Source organism: Gavialis gangeticus, unplaced genomic scaffold, assembly GCF_001723915.1.
Source record: "Gavialis gangeticus isolate Ggan-Ray unplaced genomic scaffold, GavGan_comp1, whole genome shotgun sequence".
Lineage (NCBI taxonomy): Eukaryota > Metazoa > Chordata > Crocodylia > Gavialidae > Gavialis > Gavialis gangeticus.
In genome coordinates, this window is record NW_017729027.1 from 5850256 (window position 1) to 5861416 (window position 11161).

The 11161-nt window shown below is 43.9% G+C and overlaps 1 protein-coding gene across 2 annotated transcripts in view; it reads right to left on the reverse strand.

The window, feature by feature from the left end:
• Positions 1–11161, reverse strand: part of MRAP2 (melanocortin 2 receptor accessory protein 2) — a 44581-nt gene that overhangs the window by 20153 nt on the left and 13267 nt on the right. The window contains exon 2 of one of the 2 annotated variants that reach the window (XM_019520401.1): positions 1806–1979. The exons of the other annotated variant lie outside the window; for it this stretch is intronic. The gene's annotated coding sequence lies outside the window, so the exon portion shown is untranslated. The remainder of the gene's footprint in view (positions 1–1805; positions 1980–11161) is intronic. 2 annotated transcript variants of the gene reach the window in all.

Genomic DNA, 11161 nt, shown 5'->3' on the forward strand with positions numbered 1-11161 from the left:
GCCGCAGCCCCTCCCCCCGGCTGAGAGGCGGAGAGACGCCGAGCCGCCCGGGGTGCAACATGGCGGAGCACTCGGGCCCCGATAGCGGCAAGCACAAGGCGAACCACGCCAACGCCAACTCTGCGGCGCTGCTGCACGGCCGGGCCGGGGCCGGGGCGGGCGGGCTGTCGGGGGGCCTGTCGCAGCCGGCGGGCTGGCAATCGCTGCTCTCCTTCACCCCTGAGCCTGCACTTTTCCAAACTGAAGAGTCCCATCGCTCTCAGCCTCTCTTCTTAAGGCATATTTCCTGCCCTCTGATCATGCGTGGGGCTCTCCTCTGGACTCTTTCAAGCTTCTCCACATACTTCTTGAATGGCAGAGCCCAGTATTGGATGCACTACTCCAGCTGCAGCCTCATCAAGGCTGAGTACAGTGGGAGGATGACATCTTGAGATTTACTTGAGAAGCATCTATGGATGCAAGCCAGAGTTTTGTTCGCTTTACCAGCTGTGACATCACATTGATGGCTCACGTTCATCTTGTGAAGAATCATGGTCCCCAAGTCTCTTTCAGCCCTGGTGCTAGCAAGCGTAGCACTGCCGAGCCTATAAGCATGCTGGGGCGCCTCCTGAGCCTGGGCCCCACCCTCAGGCCAGTTGAGACCTCTGGGCTCCCCAACTCTACTTGCCCTCTACTTTGGTTACAAGTTGCTGACCCCACTTCTAGCACCTCTGGGCTACCACCTCTGAGTAGGCCATGAGCCTGCCTTCAGGGCTCAAGGCTAAACCACCAGACCAACTTAAATAAAAAACATCTCAGCGCCATGGTGGACACTGAAACCCTCTCTAGGTTTAACATAAAGAGACCACCTGCCTGCATAACTTAGCCTCTCTCCAGCCCAGGTAACTTCCCCTGTTCCCAGGTCTGCAGACCTGCACACCCAGTTCTCCCATTAGGTCAGGAGCCTTGCTGCCAGGTGCTCCTACCTTCAAGGTTTTCAGGGCTGGACTGCCAGACCAGCTCAGGCTCCAGGCTTATATGGCTCAAGCCCAGCCCTCTTCCCGTCACGCGAGTCCTTAATTAGCACCCCCTCTACACCTGCACACATGGGGCAGAAGCAATATTACTCACAGAATTGTACACATGACATTTCACTTTTAAATGCAGCCATTTGCCAATTGAGTGCTACTTTAACTGCTTAACCACGTTCAAATATTCTTTGAAGGAACTCAGATAGCACTGAAGTAAAATTTTACGCTGTTGTATTAGGAATACACCATAGTGCCAGTGCTCAAGAAAACTTCAAACAGCCAAGAAAGCAAAAGGAAAAAGACAGGCATTTTTTGTGGTATATGTTCATTTTGCTTCATTTCAACTTAAGCCCATTTTCCCCTGGACCATGGAATGACCCTCCAATCACTTAAAACAGCCCTCATCTGTAATCAAAAGTTTGCCTGTCTGTCGCATTTGGTGACTGTGCCCAAGAGCAACTTACATTATTTTATTTTACTTACTAGTGAAACTGAAATGTGCAAAAGGAGTCAGCTGAATGTAGAAAAGAACAGAAGTCTCTAGGGCTGAAGTGGTTCTCTTTATACTCCTTAATATAGTTAATAAATGCCTAGCCAGATTCCCTTTTAGCAGCCAATATTGAATTGAGTGCCAAATACTGTATTAGATACCCGACTGCTTGAGTAAAACACATCAGTTGCAAAGGATGATCAGGTTTACCATTACCTGTTAGAAGGAGATTATAAACCAGGGAGTTTTTATTACTAAAATTTTAAATGCTTGGTTGTTTTTTGTCTGTAAATAAGGATTCTCACCTTACAGAAGAGCTGGAAGAATGGACTAAAATCAAAACACAGTGCTTTGAGCAGCTGATGTGCTAAAGATAGGGAAAAATGTTTTTCTGGTTTCAGAGGAAGCCTCTGTTCCTGAAGGATTTAATTTATCAGCACAGACCTGTTACATTTCCCCTGCAGCTTTTGTGTTCTCCCCTGTGAGTAGAAATCTGTGAAAGAACATGTTGAGGAATATTAAACTGACAGAGACACACAAACACAGATACAGATACAGACACTAGTCTTACATAATACTGAATAAACAGGTCACAAGCAAAGATTTGGTTGAGTAGCTTTCAGTCTTTTCTATTTAGCCAAAATTGGGATTTTCTTTATACAAAAGGTGTTAAGCAGCAGAAAAAAATCTGCGATAATGATATAACACATACTCTTATTTAACATACTCCAGTACACAGAAGACTCAAAGCTAAAAGGAAACCCAATTAAATCAACCAAGCAGAAGAATGACAAATGAAAATACTTACACTATGGAAACACTGCACAAGACTTAAATATAGAGCTACCTTTGTAGAGTAGCTCCCCCATGCCTCACTTCAAAGTGCTCATTTTTTAGTTAAGCTTAAAAAGCATACCCAATGTATATTTACAGTCGGACCCCGAGTTACACAGGGGATACGTTCCTGAAAAACACCATGCAAGCTGAAACTGTGTAACTCGAGGCATTAAGTCAATGGAAGACAGGGTGATAGGGACCAAGATTTGATAACATTATTGCATAATAAAAGGATATTTAAACACAAAATAATGGAACTGATAGCTTTATTAAAACCTTTACTCCCGGCTATGTGCTCATACAGAGACAAAGCTTTAGCCCTAATTGTCGCACCATCGACAACTGCTCCTTTTGTATTGGTCATTTCATTGATCCAAAGATTAAGGAATTTCTCAGCTTTATCTAAATGAGGAATTCTAGTCATCACCACTCTCAAACTCACAAGGGTTGTTGTTTTCACACAGTCTAATTTTTTGCTCACTTTTGTTTTTAATGGTACGTACAGTCAATTCACTTAAACTGTACTAATGAGCAAGTGACACAGCACTATTGCCTTCTCACTTTATCAAGGATTTCTATTTTCTGGGTCAGGGTGATAGACTTATGTACTCTTTTGTGCACAACATCAAAGGCTTTCTTTGACATCATTTTCACAAATATTCAGGGGTTAATGTAACCAAAAATGATGGACAAGCTTGGAGGAGACAACAATTGATGCTAACACTATGTAAGTAGACCCCAAATTAACAACTGCTCTACTGCAAACAGTGTAAATGTGAAGCAGGGTATCGCTTAAGTTGAAACACGGTCATGTTATATAAAGCGTGTATACATGAATGAGCGTAACTCGAAACTATGCAACTGGGGGTCCAACTGTGTAACAAATACAACAAGGTCACTGCTAGTCCCAGTTAAGTTATAAACATATCTATGTACTTCTAGGACCTGAGAGTTGCTACTATTGTACATAAAAGACATTCCAAGCTTTAAAGCAAGGATCCATTGTAAATATCAGGCTCGTGTGAATAGGGAAGTATTCGATTTGGATTCGGCCAAGTCAAAGGACAGCGATTCGATTCAGATCACTGTCCCGAATCAGCTTCAGAATATTCAGCCATAGACTATAATGGGGAAATCACTGAAACATCTATAACTTGGTCATTTTTTGGCAGATTTGGATGAAAGCATCACGGATGGTAGCCCCTGAGGCCATGAAGCCTGCCAGGTGTCAAGGAGATAGGTGCAGGGGTTTCTGGGAAACTGCACCTCAAGCTTCTGAAAGCAAAAACTCGTGACGTGTGACTCTGCGTGCGTTAAGACACAGCGGGATGAAACCAGCAGGGATGGTAGCCTGTAACAGGGAGCCTTCCAGTGCTCAGGCAGAAACAGCTCACAAAAAGGGACAGAAAGGCTGCAGACAGAGGCTTATGTGCTGTTTCTACGTCCTTTCACTAGAGCACTGCAATTCAAAGGGGACTTGGGGAAGGATCAGTCACTGGCCAGCTACAGATGTCAGTCTTTCCCCCCTTGCTCCCCCTCCCTCTTCTCAGCTTCTGGTCCCCTGAAAGACGGTCATCTGAATCTTTTTTGAAATCCATTTGGAGGCTCTGAAACAATTCAGAGGGGTTTTTTGGTCTCCCAATTAGATTTGGATTTGGTCTCCAAAATCAGGCTGAATCTTCTCCAAATTGAATCAGCAACACCCCTAATGAACATACTATCAGTGATGCATAAGGGTGCTACCTCACCCTGGAGGGCTGGTGTAGGCTAGGGTTGCAAAACTATTCTCTTTTACATGGCAGGGATCAGCATCCACCGAAGTTTGCCAAACCCTGAAATTTGAAAGGTTACAGAACAGTTGCTGAGACTTCTCTAGTGCTTTAACTATTACCCCATGCTACTCACTCATAGAGGAACTAATGACAATGTCAATGAACTGTTTGGAAGTAACTACTAAGCTCTGGGTCCTATTGAAAGATATGGGGTTTAGCTTGTGTTCTCATTTATCCAGGTAGAAAAAATGCATGCTGGAGATGAACCCATTGCTGCACTGAGGGTATTGCCTGCAGGGTGCTGCTCTCTTTCAATAGCAGCTGGCTAGGTAGCATTATTGCAGAAAAACACCTGGATGTTGTAATGAATCACAAGCTGAATGAGTCAGCAAGGTAATGGGGCGGGGGGGGGGGGAAGGAAGACAAAAAAAGCCAGTGCTAGAATGTATGGACAGGAGTCTGTTGTATACAAGTTATAGGAAGTGATTCAGCATTGATGAGGCCTCACACCTGGGGACTATTCCCAAGTTTGTGGTAGCACACTTCATGGAAGAGGTGGACAAAATTGGAAAGAGTCTGAAGCAGAGAAGTGAAAGTACTTAGGAGGTTTAAGGAATTGGAACTTGTGGTAGAGGTGATCTCTTATTAGATCAACTAGATTTTTGCAAAAGAAAAAAAGTCTTTAATTGCAAGCTTTCGGGCACAAGCACCCTTCTTCAGGCATAGGAGAAGAGACTGTAAGTTCTCCTAGGTAGAAACTAAAGTTCATATTTCATAGGAGAGTTGAAGGTGTGGTAAGATCTCCTGTTTGGAACAGTTCATTTTATGCAGGTTAGGCTCCGAGAAAGGTTGAAATAGTCTGTTTACCTCAAAGTTGTTTAAGAAAAACATGACCCGAGGAAATGCTGGAAGAAATTAGCTTATTTTGCCTTGAAGAAGGGGTAAAAAAGAGAGACACTTGAAGGAAGATTTGGTAAGAGTCTTCAAACACCTGAAAGATCCTTATAAAAAAAGATGGTATTCAACTGGTCTCTGGTTCCACAAGGACTGGGACAAGTATTAGGCCCATGCGAATAAGGAAGTAGTCTTGTAATAAGAGACACAGTCAAACTATTTCCAATATATAATCTACCAGGGTTTCTCACATCAAATCTCTACACACTCAATTACAGCACTGTTGGAAAGGTTTCTGTTCCTAATGTACTTAAAAATCCCTTCCAGGTACATTTTAAAAATAAGGTAAATAAATACATGTTTAGATTCCATTATTGATTCTCTCTCTAAGCTTCTGATTTGTATCGACTTCTGTCCCCACAGGGCTCCTTTCTTTTTCATTGTTATTATTATTATTATTAGTCTTCCATTGCTGCCTTCACATCCCCCCTTGACCAGAACAAGCTTTTGGACTTTTACTCAGTTCTCTTCTGCAACAGTGGTATTTTAGTCATCTAATAAGCTCTTCTTAAACCAGAACACCCAATTTTCATTCAGATTTTTCCATCTAAATTGTCCTCCCTGTAACATTGCATTTATTTTTCTTTTGCTTTGGAAGATTCTCTCTAGATGACTAAGAGCATATATTTTATTATTTGGGGTTGTCCTTTAAGTTATCCATAACAAATGAAATGCAATCAGGACCACCTGTCTCAACACATCAATGTATTCCAGTGGCAAATACAATCTTAAATCAACTATAACGAGGCCCAAAACAGCTTTACTTTATATGGGGGCAGTACGTTATGCATTAGAAAGTTTTATTTCACTTCTGTATATTGCCCATTGTCACCCTTAGATCAACATCACTGCTTTCTTATCAAGTCCAGTTCTGATTATAATCATCTTTGGCATCAAGTAACATTATCAGAAGCTCCCATGATGTTTAACCATTCGGTATGAGACCTTAAAAGTTCCACTGGGTGTCTAGAGCAAGTTCAGACCTGGCAAAACCTGACATTTCCACTGAAGTGAATGGTGTCTTATCTACTTTTCCGCAGGCTTTCAAAGGAAACTTATTCACTATAAATCAAGACTGAATCAGGCCCACAGGATTGGATCCTACAAGTGCATTAGGTAATACCAAACCCTAGGCTCCACATCCACAAACTTCATATGGCATTGGGGGCAACTTTTTGGCATGAGTGTCACAAATTAAGCCTTCCTGAGTGGCACTCCAATCTCCTTCCTATCTGCTGCTCTGTTCCTTGCCCAACCTGCAGTTCTGCTTCCTGCTCCCCATCTCATTTGCCACCATGCTGCCTGCCCTCTCCCTCTTCTGCTCCATGCCAAACAGAGGCTGCCCATCTTTAATTTTAAAGTGATTTAAAGTTAACTAAATTGGCCAATTAAGAATTCAGCAACATAGTCTGACAATGGAACCACCTGGGCTACCATGCCTGTAACAACATTAATTCAAGCAGACTCAAGCAAACACCTATGCTACTAGCCTTCAAGAGGTCCAGAGGCAGCATCAGTTAGATTTTTTTCTTGTTACCTGCCTCCCATGTTGCACTGGGCTAATATGCAACTAGAAATACTAATGAAGCTAATCTCTAAATAGCCTCCTTGAGTTTGGGCTTCAGTTAAACGCATGGATGGAATACAACTTAGGGAGATTGTGATAAAAAGTGAACATATTTTATCAGATACTTACAAAATAAGAACAGATGCTTCATAAGTGTTATCACAGACACAGTAACAGGATATGGTTAAGACTAAAGAGCATTTTTGTTATGTTCTTCTTCTTTGAAACTGTTTTGTATCTTCAGCAAACAATTTTTTTTGACACTCAGGAGTCCATCTGTTAAACACATATGTCCCACTTCAATAGCTGCCCAACACTGCAGCCTCTGCTTTTACTCACCAAAATTACATGCCAATTTTTCAGAGTAGGGGTGAACATTTTCAGAAGTGCTTTTTTTTGCAACAGGAAAGAACTTAACCAATACTATTATACAGACAACTTAAACATCCCATCTTAAACATCCCACCGATCTTGCAGATTATTTCAGGACAAGAATGGATACTGCTGCACTCTCAAGTTGTTACTGAAAGATTCCCCATGCAAGACAAAGTACAGTTTTAAAGCTTGAGGACCGTCTATGCCACCATGTCATCATTGTTAAGAACTGGAGTAGGGATATGCACTTTCCTCAAAGGCTAAAGTAGTTCGGGTCCTGTCCTGCTCTGGGCCATATAATAAAACAAAACCAAAAAAAAAACCTAGAGCCATATAAGGAGATGTAAACTGATATTTTTTTAAAAAGCCAGAGCAAACATGGAGGTCTGGCTCTGATGTACATGGAAGGATTTGCAAAGCACAGGCAGGAGCAAGACAAAATGGAAGAATACACAGCTTTGAAAGTTTGAGAGAGGCTAGAGCATAGTTCCTCCTTCTTCTTTGCTATTTGCACTCCTTAAGTGCTTGTTATTAACTGCCGTTTTGTAGATTTAGTTCTTTTAGAAAACAAGGAAACATATTAGAAGACAAACTATTTAGTTGTACATGTACAGAGAAAGTTTTGGTTCATATTTCTGTCAGTTCTTCCAGCCCCTTAACAGTTTTGTTAAAAAAGAAGAAGAAAATAGATAAACTGCCCCCGGGGGCCCATATCCAGGATGTCACCGAGAGGATCCCAAAATTTATCCAGCCCTCCAACCACTACCCCATGCTCCTTCACCATGTGGGCACAAATAACACAGCTCTGATTAATCCCAGCCGGGTTATGACTACAGGGCTCTGGGAGCAGGGTTGGGGCACAAGTGGTTTTCTCCTCCACCAGTGCTGCACAAAAGACTGCAGCACTAGTGCCATCATGAAGGCTTCAGCTTCTTCAGCCACAGTCTGTGCATCAGAGGCAGCAGTTTGTTGGGAAGGGATGGCCTCCACCTCACTGAGATGGGGAAGAAGCTCTTCTTGGCCAAAATGGCTGACCTGCTCAACAGGGCTTTAAACTAAGTTCACTGGTTGATTGGCAGATAGCCAGCAGTGCAAGCCCCACAAGTGTCAACCATAAAAAAAAACAAAACAAAAAAAACCCAGCAGGTTACACTGCACAAGGAATGTCATTCCTCTTCCAGCCCAGGGACAGGGCTCTTCTAGGAGTGCAGGGAAGCCCACCACTTCTGATGGCAGGTTTACGTGCCTGTACACAAGTGCCAGGAGCCTGGGGAACAAGCAGGAGGAACTGGCCCTTCCACTAAACAGAAATTCCTACAATCTCATAGGGACAATGGAGACCTGGTGGGACTCCACATATCACTGGGCCACAGGTATAAATGACTATACCTTGTACGGGAGGAATTGTGTTGCAAGAAAGGGTGGGGTGTAGTTCTCTATATGAAGGAGCAGTACACTTCCCTACAAGAGGAGATTGGCATCCGAGGAGGTCGACTTGAGACCCTTTGGGTTAGAATACAGGGGGAATGTGGTGAAGGGGATACAACGGTAGAAGTCTACTACAGACCTCCTAACCAGGAGCAGGAGCCTGACCACAAATTCGCTAGGGAACTGGCAGAGGCTGCACGCTCTCCGTGCATGGGTGTCATGGGCGATTTAAACGACCCTGACATCTCATGGGAAGAATGCTCAGCCAAATCCAATCCATCACAAAGCTTCCTCACATGCAGTGATAAGCTCTACTTGTCCCAGGAAGTCTATGGGCTGATAAAAGGTAAGGTGCTGCTGGACCTGGTACTGGCCAGAGGGGATGATGGAGCAAGTGGTCTGAGAATCGAAGGGAAGCTGGGAGACAGTGACCATAAGTTGATCACTTTCTCTATCCATCGCAAAGCTGGCAAATCAATCAGCAATGCACAGGTCCTTGACTTTAGGAAAGCCGACTTTCACAAGCTCAGGAGGCTCGTTGTCAAGGCCCTGATCTGATAGGGAGGGGAGTCCACCATGAGTGGTTGCTCCTTAAAAACGCAATTTTTGAAGTGCAAGTGAAGTCTGTTCCAGTCCATAGGAAAATGGAGCAAAAAAGGGCTGAGCGACCCCCTTGGCTCAATGGGGAATTCATGGACATCCTGTACCTAAAAAGAGAAGCTTATAAAGGATGGAAGTCAGGAAACACCACTAAGGAGGAGCATTCGGCACTGGCCTGCACCTGTAGGGAGCGCACTAGGAAAGCCAAGGCTGAAACCAAACTCAAACTGGCTACAGGAATCAAGGACAATAAAAAGTCCTTCTTTAGATACATAGGAAGTCAGAAAAAAAAAAAAACAAGGGCAACATTGGACCCTTGCTAAACCAAATGGGGCAGCTTATAAACAGACACCCAGGCAAAAGCCAAATTCCTTAATGACTGTTTTGTGTGGGTCTTCCACCAGCCCAAGAGGATCACCCTGCCTGACAAGATGCAGGACTACCATGGTAAGGGCGAACACAGGTCCATCATTGGCACAGGTCTTGTGAGGGAACCCCTTGAGAGGCTGGACATCCACAAGTCAGTTGGCCTGGATGGAATGCACCCAAGAGTGCTAAAAGAACTGGCTGACATCATAGCACAGCCACTGGCGAGGATATTCAAAAACTTGGAGCTCAGGTGAGGTACCTGAAAATTTGAAGAGGTACCCATCTTCAAGAAAGGGAGGAAGGAAGATCTGGGAAATTACAGGCCAATCAGTTTGACCTCAATCCCTGGGAAGATCTTAGGGCGATTGGGGGGGGGGGGGTGAAATCAAAGAAACCATTATCAGCAGGCTAGCAGAAGGCAATATTCTGAGAAATAGCTAACACAGCTTCGTTGCAGGTAGGACTTGCCTGACCAATCTCATTTCCTTCTATGACTAGGTGAAGTATCACCTAAACAAAAGAGAAGTTGATAGCATATTTGGACTTCAAAAAAGCCTTTGACCTGGTGTCCCATGATATACTTGTGGTAAAATTGGGGAACTGCAGCCTTGACAACCTTACAGCCCAATGGCTGGGGAACTGGCTCTATGGTCGGACCCAGAGGATGATTCGGTTCCATCGACTATCACTACGGTGCATGGTGACCAGTGGCATCCCCTCCAGGGCTTTGTTCTTGAATCTGTACCCTTTAATATATTTAAAAAGTGATCTGGATGCTGGTGTCAGAAGCAGATTGGCCAAGTTCACTGACAACACCAAACTATGGGGAAGTATGGTCACACTAGAGTATAGGCTGGTAATCCAGGCTGGCTCTCGACAGGCTCACAAGATGAACAGATCAAAACCTGAAGGCATTCAACACGGAGAAATAATGCAAGGTGCTCCACCTCAGGTGAAAAAAAACTGCATCATACTTATAGGCTCAGCAATGCTACACTCGCTATACCACGGACTGAAAGAGACTTGGGGTTCATGATTGACCACAAGGTGAACATAAAAGCCACCAATGCAACGCTGCATCAGGCAAAGCAAATAAAACTCTGGTTTGCATTTACTGATGCATCTCAAGCGAGACCCAAGAAGTCATCCTCCCGCTTTATTCAGCCTTGGTGAGGCCCCAGCTGAAGTACTACCCCCAATTCTGAGCTCCACACTTTAGAAAGGACCTGGAGAAGCTTGAGAGAGAGCCCAGAGGAGAGCCACATGCATGATCAGAGAGCAAGAGAACAAGCCCTACGAGGGGAGGCTGAGAGCCATAGGACTCTTCAGCCTAGAAAAGCTTAGGCTCAGTGTGACTTGGTAGCAGCCTATAAGTACACAAGGGTTGTGCATCAGGAATGGGAGAACATCTGTCCACCAGGGCACCCCAAGAGAAGACAAAGTCCAAATGTCACAAACTCCTGGAAGACCATATTAGGCTGGACATATGGAAAAACTTTTTTTTAAACTATCCGAGTCCCCAAGGCCTGGAACAAAAACCTACCACCACCACCAGAGGTGGTGTAAGCACTTATTCTGGACACTTAAACACTTGAATATCTATCGTGCAAAGATCATTTGACCCCAGGTGACTTCCTGCCCCTTGTGCAGTGGGCTGTACCCAATGATCTTGCAAGGTCCCTTCCAGCCCTAATGTCTATGAAATCTTTCTGATACTGGAATAGTTAAGTGTCTTTTTTTTTTTTTTTTTTTTTTAAAA